Source organism: Haliotis cracherodii, unplaced genomic scaffold (genome assembly GCF_022045235.1).
Source record: "Haliotis cracherodii isolate W230 unplaced genomic scaffold, xgHalCrac1.p SCAF_4, whole genome shotgun sequence".
NCBI classification, from domain to species: Eukaryota; Metazoa; Mollusca; class Gastropoda; order Lepetellida; family Haliotidae; genus Haliotis; species Haliotis cracherodii.
In genome coordinates, this window is record NW_027266297.1 from 48,880,312 (window position 1) to 48,897,528 (window position 17,217).

General features: G+C 40.1%; 1 protein-coding gene and 1 pseudogene across 2 annotated transcripts in view; both read right to left on the reverse strand.

Moving 5' to 3' along the window:
- LOC139480433 (palmitoyltransferase ZDHHC21-like) overlaps positions 1-17,217 on the reverse strand; it is a 405,161-nt gene that overhangs the window by 117,371 nt on the left and 270,573 nt on the right. The window lies entirely within an intron of this gene.
- LOC139480248 (uncharacterized) lies at positions 3,906-4,974 on the reverse strand (annotated as a pseudogene).

Consider the following 17,217-nt stretch of genomic DNA (forward strand, 5'->3'; position numbering starts at 1 on the left):
GTTTTTGCTTTTTCTATATAAAGACATATGAGCATTTTCCTTCAGGCAAAAAAATCACGATAGTATCACAACACCAATAAACAACTGGTGATCAGTTTCAGAGTTCTACGTGTCCAATATATAATCTTACTATTCCTTGTCATCAACATGTTCCATGTCCGTATGTTCTAGAACATATTCAACTTACTCTGACTCTTATGGTCTCGATCCAATGGGAAAAGTTCTCCATCTTAAATAATCAAAAATGTCCTGGAAGTTTATAAAGAAATGATTCTCTCCATCATCTTATAGAATGAGGTTGCTCATTCCTACATGTATGACAGCGAAAATGTTGACTCTGATGTCCAAAAGAGTTAATTGTCCCAAATTCAGTCATTTGTAAATAAAATAGGAAATTACTTTAAATTCATGCATTACACTCCATGAAGTCCTCTTTAACTGAAGATTACAACAGTTTGTTCTTCTCAAGTAAATGTTGAAATTTAGCTTCAGCATCTATACTCAGTAAACAAACAACATCTCACCTGACTCAACAATCACAATAGTTTGGGTTTTTTTTAATTTGGTTTTTTAAGGGTTTTTTTCACATCAAAACAACATCAACTTATCGTAAAGTCACTGGACATGCGCCTATATAGAATATTGTCAAATGTCTCATTGGGCAGTAATCGCACATGCAATCTATCAGCTCCTGAGGTGCAATACAATGCACCATATACAACATCCTGGTAACATATAACGGATAGATTTTCTCTCATGAAATTCAACATATGTTTTTCACATATGGTAGGCGTACCCATTCATATATATTATAAATAAATGCATATAGGTAAGCACAAAAACATAAAACATGTAGTAAAAGTAACATCTTGAATACAGTATAACATCAACATTTATACAAGAGGACACTAGTATGTCTGAGATCACTTAAATTTCCAAAACCTGTGACATTTCAATGCTCTCCTTATTTTTGATAGAGTCCGCTTAAAGTGTCGGAAAGGTATCATCAACTCGTGTGATAGTACATTTTGTAATAACTTATATAATCCTGTGCTCAACTGATTAATCTTTCTTTCAACCATAGTAGCAAAATGTATCTCCTTTGCAACAAGTTGTATCCATTATGCATAAATGGCCTGAAACCATCGTATCTTACCATCCTCTACCTTTATCAATTCAGTCAATTCATTATGCAATTATACCTTGCTTCAAACCATCCATTCTGTCATTGGCCTTAGACATGTAAGAACCCATGTAATCTTGGGACACGTTAATAGCTGCTTCTTCAGTTCTCATTCTTTTTGATAAGATATTGATATGTTGATGTATTATGTTCACATCACCATCACCGCAGTACAAAATAAATTATGTGAGAATTCACCAGTTAAAGGTGGCAATGCTCTCTTGGAGCAAGTCTTCTGAGAACCAACAATTTGACCTTGAAGAATAATATTTCTGATCAAAGTAACCCCTTCTAACATGTCTTCGGAAGTGTCGTCATGTATGCGATAAGTAAAATTCAATATAGCCCTCATATTCTCTTCACAGGACGTATGATTTGCCAGAAGACTAATATTCTTACAAGTATCTCTAAGCAGAATCGGATAGTTAGAGATCTTGGGCAATTCAGTAATGAATATATGATACCATGTCTGTTCGTATGTTGAGTCGTCCCATATATCTGAAGGTATTACCCCCAGAGATAGATATCCGGAATGCATGTCGTCAATGGGTTCCACATCATGAGTAGTGTCATCATAGCTTTAAGTGCGAAGCCTAAGGGTCCTTTAGAACGTAAATATCCAAGTTACCTCTCAGATTTTAAATCTGATCTCAGTTCCTACTCTGTTATCCCTATAAAGCCATATCTTCCCTAAGTGAAAACAATAAACAACAATCCCAATTGATCGTCACCAATGTACCATACAACATATTACTCTCTCATAAATAATGTCTACCAACATTAAGTAAACCACAGAACACAGCGCTTATGTTCATACAGTTCCAGTTCATGTGTCAATAATATGCTGTACTTGTGGGTCAGTTGAATATTTTTAAGTTAAAAGGTTAAAAGGTTGATTTGATACATCTTCAACCCCAGTAATATATAACCGAATGTCCCTTTTCACTCCTATCGTTGTGTCTTTATCTGTGTCAGCATCATAACTCATGAAAAAAACAAAACCTCTTTAATATTCCATCTGTACTCTCTTCAAACATTTCCTCTCCTCAACAGGAGGTATACAACAGCCTTCTGACTAGGCAAAACTCTTCTGTACAAATATGATTGGCCAATCATCTACATCCCATGACCGATTTATAGGTCTTCACCCAGGCTACGAGACAAATCGACCCTCTGTCCTTCGTCCCGAGTGAATTCATCGTTAGTCTTTCGACTGTCCTCAATATACTCAGCAACTTGAGGTAGAGACATATCTACCTCACCACTATAGACTGTCAGGCATCTCTAGACTTGATCTTTCAAGCTTTGAAACATCATAGGCATGTCCACATCTATGTGTTTATATTCAAATAACGTAGGCATGTCTCCTCTACGTCCCTGTCGACATTATTACTACGTGGGCATGTCTCCTCCACGGCTTGACAGCGTAGGCATGTGACCTCTACGACTTACTATCATTTCATATCTACGTAGGCATGTTCACCTCTACGACGTTGTTCATCATCTCATATTTGCGTAGGCATGTTACCTCTACGACTTTTCATTATCATCCTTGATTTCCTATCTGGGTACCCATTTGCTTTGACACATGACACTATAACTTGGGACTAAAACCAACTTATTATCATAACCTTGGATCTACATATCCTCCGCATATCATATACCTATATGATTGTCACACTTCCTTACTTGCAGTTCTATTGTTTACTTTTTGTTGTTTTCTTTCTTCACTTTCCCTGTCATTGTTCTTCTGACATGGAAATTCTCCAAAATTTCTGAATTGAGAAACTCACTTAGGACCCCTTCTCTTTTCGAGACACCTGCTAATCGGACTTGGTATCGCATTCCTCTACGACTTATCAACTCCCATTTCATTTTTGGATATCCATATTCCCGTCAATCAATGAGTCCTGTCAATATCAACATGGTTGAATGCTTTGTCACCTGTGGTGATAGGCATGGTATGTGTGTTGTCACTGTCTCCTAACTCTCCATACACATTGGCAATATCGACTTCTTCAATGACACCTATTGCTAACTTAATCTCTGAACTAGCAGGGTTCATCAACCTAAACAATGGTACTTGATTGACAGATGAAGTGAGATATCTAGCACCTCACACATGTAACCATTCTGAAATAGACTCAATCGGCTCAACAACGCCTAACTTAATGTACACCGGCAACAAAGTTTCATTGTGTGGTGGTGGTACCACATCACATATACATGTAACAAGGTTGGTATTAATCTGAATAGGCAATGAAATTTGTCTCTGTTAGTCCATCCTACAAAGTCAACCTATTATGGCTAATATCAACTTTAGCCTTCTGGCTTCTCAAGAAATCTAAGCCTAACAACACATCAATTGATAAGGCTAAAAGACCTGAAAGTCCTGTACAACACATAGCTGACTATCTGTAAGAGGAATTGTAGATACACCTAACACATCTAATGGTTTCCCATCTGCACAACCAATGACCTTGCACCTCATTTTGTTATAGGAAATCTACACTCACCTCCAATAGATGAGAATACATTTGAATACATACAGCTCAAAGTTTCACCTGAGTCACATAGGGCACTGTAAGGCTTTCCAGATATCTTAACCCTAATACTGCTGTGAGATAAGCCCATACTACATGTCAAGACAACAATCTCGCTCAAATCACTTATCATTTCTATGATCTGGTTCGGTATTATTTCTCATTGTAAAAGTGTGGCCTATGATGTTATCGACATTATCAAAATCAATATTTTCTATATTGGCAGCAGGCTCAAATCCTCATGTACTGCACTGCCCCTGTTAACCCTTGCATATGTTTGGCTTAATTAGAAAAGTAGAATCTGCTTAGGTGACCTATCCTACAGCATTGAAAACATTGCATAGATCTCACAAGACTCTCAGACATACTAAAATGTGTCCTACCTCATAGTCCACAAATGTTCCATAATTGTGGTTGTGACACCCTATGATCCTCATTGCTCATATTCCTTGGAGCAGGGCTCCAGTTTTGTCCACAGGGCACATGACTGTCACTCATGTCCCTGATATCGACATGTGTTGATGCACAACCACTTCTGTGATATTGATGGAATGTTTGTGTCACATTCTTCACTGGTTGTTGGTCATCAGTACACTCAGTCGCAGATTTAATGTACTGCTTTCTGTACATAGAGTCATCCTGATGCTCGTATGAAAAGTTCCCTCCTGTTCGAGTATTTTCAGCGCTGGTCAATAAGGAAACTTGTCCAACGAGCTCCTCTATAACAGACACAAGTCTGTCATTCTCTGATGTGGCCAGTCCAAATGCAGCATCTGCTATTCTCGCACTTTCCAGGACTTGATCCTTGGTCTCATGCAATCTTGTCAAAATGAACTGTTTAATGTGAGGTTGAGAATTCCTAATGACGGCATCCATGAGAAAGTTGTCATCCAGTCTATCAAGACGTTTTGCTTCATATTGCAATTCTTGAAGAAAGTCCTCAAAATCCTCAGACTGTTTCTGTTTCCTATGATAAAGCTTGTCTAGTCTTTCATATCTTTTTGCTGAATTTAGTTTGTACCTTGCAAGGAAAGCTGTCTTCACCTCATTCCAGGACTTTTTACTAAAGTCTTGAGCTTCTGGATCACTTCCATTGAATTTCTCAACAGAAAACTGACTTAGGGAAAAAACTCTTGTCTAATTTGTCCATATTTCCAAGTCCTCTTGAAAATAAACTGCCATTTGTCTCTGTAATATCAGAGGCAGAACAATTTTCATTGTCATGAAACATTTTGAGTCACTTTGGTTCTTCTCTGACAATATGTCCAAATTCAACATCATAATTTCAAGACTTCTCGTGCTCATGGTTGGTGATGAGAGATAATAACAGTCTTATAATACTGCAGAAAGTTCCTATGCACACAAGCGTGCAGCAAGGGTCCTCCATCAGTGTGACTGTCCCACACTAGAAAATCAATATCACTGTTATGGTAGTAGCCGTACTACCAAAGAAATCAATAACACAGTCTCTTCATGGGAAACTGACCACCCCACGGCTTTCGAACAGTGAACCATTGTCCCACTGGTGAGCATAGTTCACAAATACAAGGGCAAAACACATCCCTTTACAGGACATCACCTACCGTGAATGGCAAATAGCATCGGCTCGTTTCAGGCTAACAACCAACAAGTGTCCATCAACTCAGCTGCAGATGCAAACCGTTCAAACTTGTGATGAGCATGGTACGGTGATCTTAGAGCATTTCCGCCATATGTAACCTTAGGTTCCGGGTACTTTACCCTTCTACCTATGGTCACTTCTACTTATCAACTACTCCTTGGTTCTAGGGATGATGTAGCTCTCTTTCAAAATCACAAGTCCGATGGTTTGCTCCAGTCCTTTTTATTTACGATAGAGTTAATCATAAATACACACACATGGTCCTCAGATATATTCTTGTTGTTGCCTGATATAAATACAACACATACCTAGATGATGGTTGAAGAGCCTGATGGTTTTTCTGATGAACGTTAACACTACTTCTTTTCTGACTCGGGATCCCAAACCCTACAGAGAACCGTTCTGTTCAGCTGTATGCTCCCGACTCCCCGCACCACTCTCGGACAACTCCCTAAATACTATTCATGATAATTTTTGCTCCTCCCACCGAAATAGTATTTGACGTCATGTGAAATGAGTCCTAACGCTCACCTCCATATGAACCCCAATTTCCGTTCCAATCAGTTTTTCTATCAAGCCCTTCTTAACCAAACCTTCAGCTAATTTCTTAACTCATTGGTCAACCGATATACTCATAATAACATACTCATAATTCAACCTCTTTATGACAAAAACCCAACACTCTGTCAAACTGGAAGGCGCCTAAAAGATACTTAATCATGTTAATCAGACATTCCAATCAAGCAGTAGTAGTGAGAAATATTTGATCATTTCAAGACTGACAGTTTGTTCCATCCATTCATTTCCCCTCTGGTACTTATATTGCAAGACCGGATTCTACTAATTTCATTGTACTAATGAAAAGTTATCTCTATCACTTAAAAGAAGCAAAATCAATAATCATTTGCCCTGGGGTGATGCCTCACACTGCTCAATCACTTCTCTCATATGCGTCTATATGTTACCCAAAAGCTTAGTTTAGTAAACTACATTTTAAGTAAATACCAAAAACCCTTTTTCTAAAATATCCTGGTTATGATATATCTCCTCCATGTCTCTATGTCTTAAGTTGTTAATCGGTAACTGCGGTCCAAATGTATCAACTTATTCATCTATTGTTGCAAACTTGACTGATTTAAACATATCTAATTGATCATGAACTACTCAGTCAGTCAAGCACCTGTATCAGAAATGTAAAACCAGCCATGTTTCATGTAGTCCCAATATCACTGAAAAATGCCGATGTAACGTGACATATAAATTTACTCACAGACAATATATTTTTCGTGAGAGTGAAGCACAATTTTATTAAAGTTTTATTAACAATTTCATAAACTATAAAAATATTAATATCACTTGCCAAGTTTATGAATATGTCCCCATTTGGGAGATGTCACATATAAACAAGGATTCGAACAAAGTTTGATCGCCTTTGACACTGAGGTTTATCCCCACTTTGCCAGCAAACTGCAGAGGATTAACAGTGAGTGAGTGAGCATCGTTTCTACGTTTATACAGGAAAAGATGTCATGCCAAAAACGCTCACAGTAGTTAGTGAGTAAACTCACGACCTGTCACGACCTGGTTGAGTGACTTCCTCCAATCAACGTGAAAGGATTACCCACAGAGAAAGAAAGGATTAAAGTCACCCATAAATCTTATCCCAACGTAGTACTCCAACTTCTAAATGCCTCTCAAAGAAGGATTAAAATCCTAAAGATATCCTATCTACGTGGTATAGGTACTCACAACCTCTAATAATAAACTGTTACGTTTGGTATCCCCAGCAATACTCACTATGGTCATTGGGCAAATGTAAAAATCACAAACCCTAATGAGATTCTGTCTACATGGTCACATCCGGTGATTGTGAAGATCTCAAATTCTATCAACAGTCAGACAGCATGGCTGTTCATATTCATTTACAACATCCTCTTATAATTAGTATAAAAGTGTCGCACACAAAACCTTCTTTTATTTATTCTTTCAAAATACAAAACAGAAAGTGGGGTGTGGGGAAATGGGACATATTCCTACGTGAAATAATGAGACATTAGTAGTGGTGACGGCTATATCATAATTGAACTGTCTAAAGCATAAATTTGGCGAACGAAAAACGTTATATTTGCAATCAAGTGGAATGACTCGTGTGGGTAAATGAATATGTTCGCAATCCACAAACAATCATTTTATTAATGGCAAACATTTACCAACCCGAGACAATCATGTCAACACGGGGGTTTCCCTAGCAATAAACTCGCATCTAAATTCACTACTGTTCTACTGTCGGCTAGCCACAATGGCTAGACTGGACCCTAGTGGAATGGTTCATGCCACAAAAGTCTAGCAACGGAACACTAATTAAGAAGGGCTGACCTTGTATTTACGGTCTGGTGAACACAGCTCAATGGCCGCTCAAATTTCACATCTCACTGTTTTGTTTTATCTCACTATTCATTTGATAAATTTTTCAACTTCAACTGGAACCCGGTCCCGTGTCCAACGAGAGGCAGTAGTGTATATATACACATCAAGCTTGCCATGTACAATTTATTTGTTACATCTAACCTTCATTTATGTATTCATTGTATTATGTCCTATGTGTAATGGAGCGGTATTAACATAAGCGCTTTACTTGTTTACCAATCCATTTTCACACATTTTTGTGAAAATAAATATGTTTAAACCATAATTACCATGTGAAAGTTGTTAAATGCAACAGTCAGCAATATTTAAAGGGGCATGCAAAAATGACACTGTTCTATTTTTTCAAAGTAAAGAATTATACATTTAAACATTATTAGGGAAATGTTATTTCTGAAATGGAAGATGTGGGGGTTGGTGCTATGAACGGCTGTTCATACAGTCCTTATAACGGCAGTAGAGGCGGTGACAGAATGCCAAGACTGAATGCAGCTCAACTGAACAACGCCATTGGCAGATTACAAGCTGGAGCAACTCAGCAAGAAGTGGCCAGGCACTTTGGCGTATCCAGACAGACAATCTCTGCACTGTGGACCTAATACAACAACACCAACAGAGTTGATGACAGACCAGGGTAAGGAAGACCAAGGGTGACAACCCAAGCACAAGATCGATACATCCGGCTGCGACACCTCCCAGACCGCACTACCACAGCTACATCTACAACCACACAGATCCCTGGGGTATGCAGAATATCAGATCAAACAGACTGAAGGAGGCTGGACTTTTTGCAAGAAGACCTGTTCGACGTCATGTATTGACCCCAAGTCATCTGGCGGACCGTCTGCTTTGGTGCCAACAGAGGGTTAGATGGACACGTGCAACGTGGAGAAATGTACTGTGTACTGACGAGTCCCGTTTTCTACTCACACGTGCTGATGGGCGCGCATGTGTTTACAGACGTCGGGGTGAACGTTACGCACCCAACTGTGTGCAGCAGGTTGTCCCATTTGGCGTCGGGAGTGTCATGGTATGGGCTGGAATTTTGAGGTGGTAGAACGCCTCTCATGCATGTGGCAGGTGCATTGACAGGTGTGCGTTACAGAGACTTGATCCTACAGCCTTACGTTCTTCCTCACGTCAACATTCATGGCGGACAGTTCCAGCAGGACAATGCTCGACCGCATATTGCACGTGTTTGTCAGGACTTCTTACAGCACAACAACATTCAGACATTACCTCGGCCAGCCCGGTCACCAGATTTGTCCCCGATTGAGCATATGTGGGATGAGTTGGATCGACGCGTTCGCAGAAGGAATCCACCACCCCAAACACTTCCTGCGCTTCTTGATGCATTTCAGCATGAATGGCAGCACATCCAACAGTGTGTTATTGACAACTTGATTGCATCTAAGGGTCGTCGGTGTCAAGCGGTGATTAATGCACGTGGTGGGCACAACTGATACTGACATTTTCTGTACCCCTGTGACATTAACTGTATCGTGTACGTGTGTCTGTCTAGGTGACACGATTAATGTTTTGAACATTGTGTACATTGATCTTCAAACAGTGTTTCAATTATGGTTTCTGGTTCCTATTTTGAAACAATTGCATTATATTACATTTTGAAAGTCAGTGTCAAGTTTCTTTTTTTTGAAGAGTATATATAGCCTTTTCACAAAAAACGTGCGTATGAATACATAGATAGCCTACATATCGATTCATAGAAAATGGCTGCTGATCGATCAGCCCCATATGAACTGTAAAACATATCTATATTTCCTTTAATACATGCTGGGTCTCTAATACCAGCCAGGTCTCTAATACACGCCGAGTCAAGGGCTCTCGCGAAATTAATAGACGGCATAGTGTCAAATAGAGGAAAAACGGTAGTTTGATATCGGATGTTTGCGGCATTCTAGGCCGCAACCCTGACTGCTTCGATGATGACATTAAAAGATTTAATGAAGGCATATCTTTATGTTTATGAAACTGTTAGAAAAATGTTCTATGGTGACCAGAATCGGAACAATTTAAGCTATTTCTTCATTGAAACAACCGACAATGAAAGTAAGATATAACATGATAAAAATTGTTTGAAAAAACTTTATTCATGACAACATGTTGTTTACAAAGTCCACATCAGAGATTGGGGTTGTCATCTTGCTTCTTTCTATAACTCGTTACAGAGTATGTAAACACTGGTTGTCAGCCATTGACAGCTGTGAGGTGTGAGTAACCGTGATGTAGGTCAAGTTCTGCCTCATCCAAGTTCAGGGTGGAGAGGCATTTATTTTGATTTTATTATTGTTTACTGGGGGTAACTGCTAACTAACTAATAACACTCACACATGTTAAATGTATAATAGAATGTTAATTCATAAAGTTTGCTGTAGAAATATATTCGTTTAGCATTTTAAAACCTTTTTCTATTACCCGTCACCCCTACAATGGTAATGATGGCATGTTCGATTTCCAAGAAATGACCTCTCTCACAAATTCCAAGAAATGACCTCTCTCACAAAATTCCGAGAAATGACAGCCAGTCCACAGTGTACAACAGTTTGGTGGAAAGTAAAACATCTCTCTTTGGACTAAGTTGGGAGTGTTATTTGTCAACTTCTTTTGAAAAACTATGTGTTTTGAACACTTATTATGAACTACTGACGACTATGGTGTTTTTAATCTTGAACTTCAGTAATAATTGTTACATATATGGTAGAATGGAGAAATTTTCAAATTTTAAAACAGTAGGTTTATCTCCAAATTGACAAATAACCTTGTCAGATTGGCTGGAAATCTGGACTAATATGTCCGATCAGTTAGGTCACAATAGGGTAAAGGGCAAAGAATAAACATAAGAATTTCCCCCTTCGGGAATGAACACATTAAATCTCAATAAATTATTCCAAAGAAGGCACATTTCAAGACACAAACGGATGAGGGACTCTCTGAGGGCCTTTTTCATATTTGGAATAATGGAGCATTGATTATGATGTTACACATTCCCATCTGATAAAGACGGCTTGAAGTTCCCTGAGCATGATATCAGCTGTGAAGGTGAAACCATCACCTTCTGGTGTATCACAGGTAGGGAGTCTTTTTCAATAATGCTTATTGATGGCGGGTTGTATAATTTCAATGTTCCCGTCCAAGTCTAAAGCAAAGAAATATCTATGAAATACTTGCTTCATTTGATAATTAGAGGAATAATTGAGTTTGATGTGTAATGCAGTAAACTAGAGGACATCCTACTCTGGACCAGGACCAGGCCCTGACAATGCTTCTATGGATGTCTTAAGCTTACGTGCAATATGCGACGACGATCATTGGATTGTTATGTATCAAGATGCCATCCTCTATTGAGGAAACCTTTAAACCAAATTGTAATGAAAATATTCTCTATCATTTTTACTCATATGCGTACCATTATTTCGAATATATTTATATTTAACATTTGTACTTAGTTATTCGTTCATTTTACTGGGAAACCAGACTGTATACTCTTCTTCACAATTGGAAAGAACAAATGGATTGACATCCATGATAAGATATACTCCTTCTGGTAATTCTCGCCATTTGATAATTTTGTCCCGGAGCAAAAATACTTTGACAGCTTTTTCTTTTGTTGGCTTGTAATTGTTCATTATTATACACTTATGTGAACATTTATCTGAATTGAAATATTTCGTATTAAAGGAACATCAATAAATTAATTTACTATAGCCCACGAGGATATTAAAAAAAGGTAGAGGGGCATACAAAAACTAGCTGCAGCTGCTAAGGTATCTAAAGATGTTGCCAAGGATTGGTTAAAGAAACAAGCAATGTGTGAAATATACTAACTAGCCCCACTATATATTCTGAGGGAAAAGTCTGAAATTTCCATAACTACTGAAGTTTATCAGGCTAACCTAGTAGTATAGGTAATGGGGGTTCTGGCTCACTTCAACTCGAGTCAGATTTATATACCTATACCACCACTACAGGGGGAATTTTTTGTGTGTAAATGATGATGCGATTTAACGATAGTCATATCAAGTCGTATTAAAAGAAACATCAATATTAATTAATAATGGATAAAATTTACTATAGCCCACGAGGATATTGGAAAGGTATAGGAGCAATACAAAAATTAGCCACCGCGGCTAAGGTATCTAAAGATGTAGCCAAGGATTGGTTAAAGAAACAAGCGATGTGGCAAATATACTTACCGGCACCGGGTTATATACCGAGGAAGAAGTTTGATATTTTTACAACGAATGAAGTTCATCAGGCTGACCTCTTGTTTCTTCCCCACGATAAGGTAAGACGCAAAACGAATAAATACGTGTGATTAAAATGAAATCTGTGATTTCCGAATCTACAGCACCGAGGAGAGACAAAGAACAAAAACTTCCGGATAGAGTAAGTGTAAGATATTTATACCAGCCCTGTGTATTTGAAGGAGGCATACGTCACGCAACCAATCCGATTTGGTCTCTTAAGACATATAACATTAGTTGATTGGTTATGAAAGAAGAAGAGCCTATTCTTTATTATATGTCAATATAGTTATTTAGTAGTTTATGCAACAATAACATTCCTACTGCATCTATACTTTCGTATTTGCCATATTATCTTCTTACTTTCAACCACATGTGTCACATAGAGTTACGTCCCTTCTTTACCCCATTCCGTCGGGTACTAAACTTACTTGTTTGTTTATACATTGCAGATAGAGTTTCTTTTTTATTTACCTTCATGCCACATGCATCATGTACATTACAATTCACTATGGCCTAATATTTCTTGTATTATTAATAAATACGTACACTGGAACATTGTCCCACAATGCACTGCATTTCCGTCCAGCCTCGTCTTCACATTCCATTGTTGTTTCACATCGCCATCTTGCCTATACGTACGCTGCTAACACTTGAAAAACGTGACACATGACTGAAACTTTTCTCGGTGATCGTTATCAGGCCATCAATCTAACTGCCTCACAGCTGAGGCAAAGCTGTCGGAAGTACCAGCTAGTGCATTCCGGCTACGAGCGAAGTCTGCTTAGCCTAGCTGCATGACCTCGTTTTAAGGTCACCATGGAAGGGTCGGCAGGTCGGAGAGGCATAACCCGCTCAACACGAAACCGGAGACAGAGGAATGCGCCTACACATCAAGACCGACCAGTCGATGTTTGGGATACCGACCGACCAGAAAACTGGACAGCTGCCCAGTTGAAGGATAAATTGAAAGAACTTAGAGTATGTGTTCCTGACAACATGCCAAAAAAGTTACTGTTACAAATGTATGTGCTCAACCAGCCGAATCCAAGTGATAGCCAAACACGAACCCCTCCACAACAACATACCCCTCAACGTGTAAGCAGACGACAACCAACAGCTACCATTTCCAGAGCAGAATCTGATAACCAACAGGGGCAAGGAGGCGTGATTCCACAACGCATATCAGGAGATACTCAGCATGCCGACCTGAGACTCAACAACTCGGACTATGTGGTACACTCCACGCCGACGCCTGGGACTTCTTCCAACATTACCCCGCCTAACAGCCTACATGATGGCCCTAATTACACGATCAGTGAGGTAGTCAACGAGATGAGACAACTCAGACAGATGGTACAGAGCCTACAACCTTCTCCACCAGGTAATAATATACCCGCATCGGCTAGCAATCCACCTGATTTCTACAGAAACTTGAATGCTCCGATACAGGGCCAGCCTGTAGCATCAGACACTTTACCCCACATCGACAGTGTCAACCCAGCCCTACAACGTCAAATTGTGGAAGGTAAAGCCATTAACCTAGCCCTGCTCCTGCGACCATCAGCCGAAACAGGAGAATATCGAACGACACAAATTGCAAGTGCAACAGGCGAGGACGACAGTGTGTCTATTAGAGACGACCTACGACACAGGAGTCTATCCTTAGGTGAATTTATTAAGGCTTTTGGAATTTATAAAGCAATCTTCTGTGAAGCCTATCCTCAACGCAGAGAAGAAATGGACAGGTATGAGAGATTACTAGTTGACATGGCATCACACTATGGAGGAACTCTCTTCTACGAGTATCATAGAATGTTCGCAGCTAGATCAGCAGCCTATGTGTGCAAAGGTAATATCATCGACTGGAGTATCTTGGACACCCGAATTTACACCACTGTTACTTCAGGGCGTCGCACAAGAGCATGTGGTATATGCCATAGTTTGTCTCATTCTACTGACACTTGCTTCATGGTCGTTTCTCGTCCAGCAGAACGTGGACTAAGGTACACTCCTTACCAATCAGATCGTCCTAGATACCATAGAGATCCGAACACCGATTCCCATGGCAGAAATAGAGTGGTATTCAATGGTGTCGAGGTCTGCAACAATTACAACGACCGAGGCTGTAGCCGAGACCCGTGCCATTTCGCCCACCAGTGTATCATCTGTCGCCAAAGAGGACATGGCAAACAAGAGTGTCCCAGAGACAAGGAGAGCCGAAAAAAACGTGACACATGACTATCACCATCCACACCCATTGACACCTGTAGATTGGAAACAGACCTAAGAGGCCATCAGGACAAACAGTTTGTTCACTCTCTAATCACCGGACTTACAGAGGGGTTCAATCCTCTTATCGACCCTGTACCTCGCACCTCATTCGAATGTGATAACAATTTTAGTGCCAGAAAACAACCGGACATCGTCACAGAGCTAATCGCAAAAGAGGTGGATAAGGGGTATGTTACCGGGCCATGGTCAAAACCACCCTTTTCCTTGTTTAGAGTCAGCCCACTTGGTGTAGCTGAGGGGAAATATAGCAAGAAGCAAAGACTTATTTTGGATTTGTCAGCTCCACATAATGCAGAACAGCCTAGCATCAACCAATTAATAGACAAAGATTCATGTTCTTTAACATACGTGACTATTGACCACGCCATAAATATCATCAAGAAATGTGGACAAGGTGCATGGTTATGCAAAGTGGACATTTCTGATGCCTTCAAACAAATCCCAATCAATCAAGACTTTTGGAAGTTTTTCGGCTTCAAATGGCAGGAAAAATACTACTTTTACACACGATTAGCGTTTGGTTGTAGGTCCAGTCCTTGCCTATTTGATATGTTATCTACAGCTTTAGCTTGGATAGCTGAACACAAATATGGCATCAAACACATACTGTGGCTGTTGGATGATTTCTTAACCATAGACCCTGTGGACTTTGAGGCAGAGCGTACCATGGCACTATTGTCACTTCTGTTCAACAGTCTGAAGGTACCACTGGCTAAGCACAAAACGGTCGGCCCCGTCCAAGAACTGGAGTATCTCGGCATCATTTTGGATACGGTGAGAATGGAGGCTCGATTACCCATCAACAAAATACACCGCATATGTGAATTTATCACAGGATTCTTAAAAAAATCTGCTTGCAAAAAACGAGAACTGCTTTCGTTAATGGGACACCTAAATTTTGCATGCAAAGTGATAGTGCCAGGACGCTCTTTCGTGGCTTTCTTGATTCAACAATCAAAGAAAGCATCTGAATTACATCACTATGTGACCATTGGCAAAGAATGCATCAAAGACCTACAAATGTGGTTACGATTCCTATCTGGTTGGAATGGAGTTTCCTTCTTCCTTGACAGTCACACAACAAGTCAAGTCAAATTGCAATTATTCACGGATTCTTCTTCCGTAGCATTCGGCGGAATTTATGGATCCCGATGGTTTGCAGACACCTGGCCGGTCGACTTGCCACTGAAGAAAAACACAGGACTTGCCATGTCATTCCTAGAATTATACCCTATTGTCGTAGCCGCAGTACTGTGGGGTCATGAATGGCAATCCAAGCGTATTCTTTTTTTGTGTGACAACAGTGCGACAGTTGATATTATCAGGAAAGGCAGGTCTAAATGTACTAACATCATGCAACTGATGCGTAGACTTACCTGGTGTGCCGCTAATCATAACTTCATTATACTAGCCACACATGTACCTGGTGCTTCAAACAATATAGCTGACTCTCTCTCTCGATTGCAGATGGCCAGATTCAGGCGGCTGGCACCACTAGCAAACATCACCCCCCACCAGTGCCCACCAACTCAGCAAGTACTTTGGACTTAGATACCACACTACAGACACTCTGGGATGCAGCAGTAAGTCGTCGAACAAGAGATACCTATGCCGTCGGATATCAGTGCTTTGTGAGATTCCTCATCATGTGCCAGCTACTGAGATATTCCAGCAATAATCTGCCGGATCTGAGTGAGAACGTACTTATCCAATTTGTAGCCTACTGTTTCAAAACACTCCAGTTAAAATATGCAACTGTCAAAACTTATTTGGCAGGGATCAAGTACGAGTATATGGTTCATGGTGTACATTGTGTGTTTGACGAAGCTAGCTTTGGAGCTCTCAGTAGACTTCAGACTGTCCTCAAGGGATACAAAAAATTGAATTCAGCTCCTACACTACGACGTCTCCCTATCACCTATGAAATCCTTTGTAATATGGTCGACACACTACGAGGTGGAGTGTTCGGCCCATTTAATGACCTCATCATGGAAACCATGTGTACAATTGCTTTCTTTGGCTTCATGCGCTGTAGTGAGTTTACTTGTACATCTGACTTCGACCCGGCAGTAAACATGTGCATCAGTGATGTCAGCTTTGATCATCCAGTGAAATGTGCCAAAGTATTCCTGAAAGCATCAAAAGCTGACCCATTTCGGAAAGGTGTCTTCATTACCTTATGCCATACAGGCAAACGTGTGTGTCCATATACAGTCCTCTACAAATGTGTCAGTGTAAGACTAGCTAGCAATGCTATACAAACCGATCCTTTGTTCATTAATTCAGATGGTCAAACGATCAACAGGGCTAAGTTCCTGCAATCGCTCAGAAGCTTACTTCGAAGGATCCGTATAGATTGTGATCTATACAATACGCATTCCTTTCGGATAGGAGCTGCATCCTCTGCAAGTCAGGCCCGTTTAGAGGGCCATCTGATTCAAACGCTTGGACGCTGGAAATCGGAATGCTACACGAGATACATTCACGTATCTCATTCGACAATACAGTCGGCACAACAAGCCATGTGCGTGTACTCGTACCAGTAGACTTTGCTTGCATGCATGCCAGCGAACAAACTGTATATCTATTATCATACCTATCAAGTGATGCAAGAACTCATCTGTATATTTCTATGCATATTCTATGCATACCTACTATAATACCTACTATGATGCAAGAGCTCATCTGTATATTTCCATGCATATTTTGGGGGGCATTCATTACATTCAATTCCCATCAATTTCATTCATTCTCCTGGGCCTCAAAACATTCTCCCCTGGAGAAACTGTTTTGGCCCCCCCAAAAATTCACAAGTACCCGGCGCGCTACAGGGTAACCCTAGGACACAGTCCGGCGCGTTACCACTTGGCCCCAGGGTACCATCTC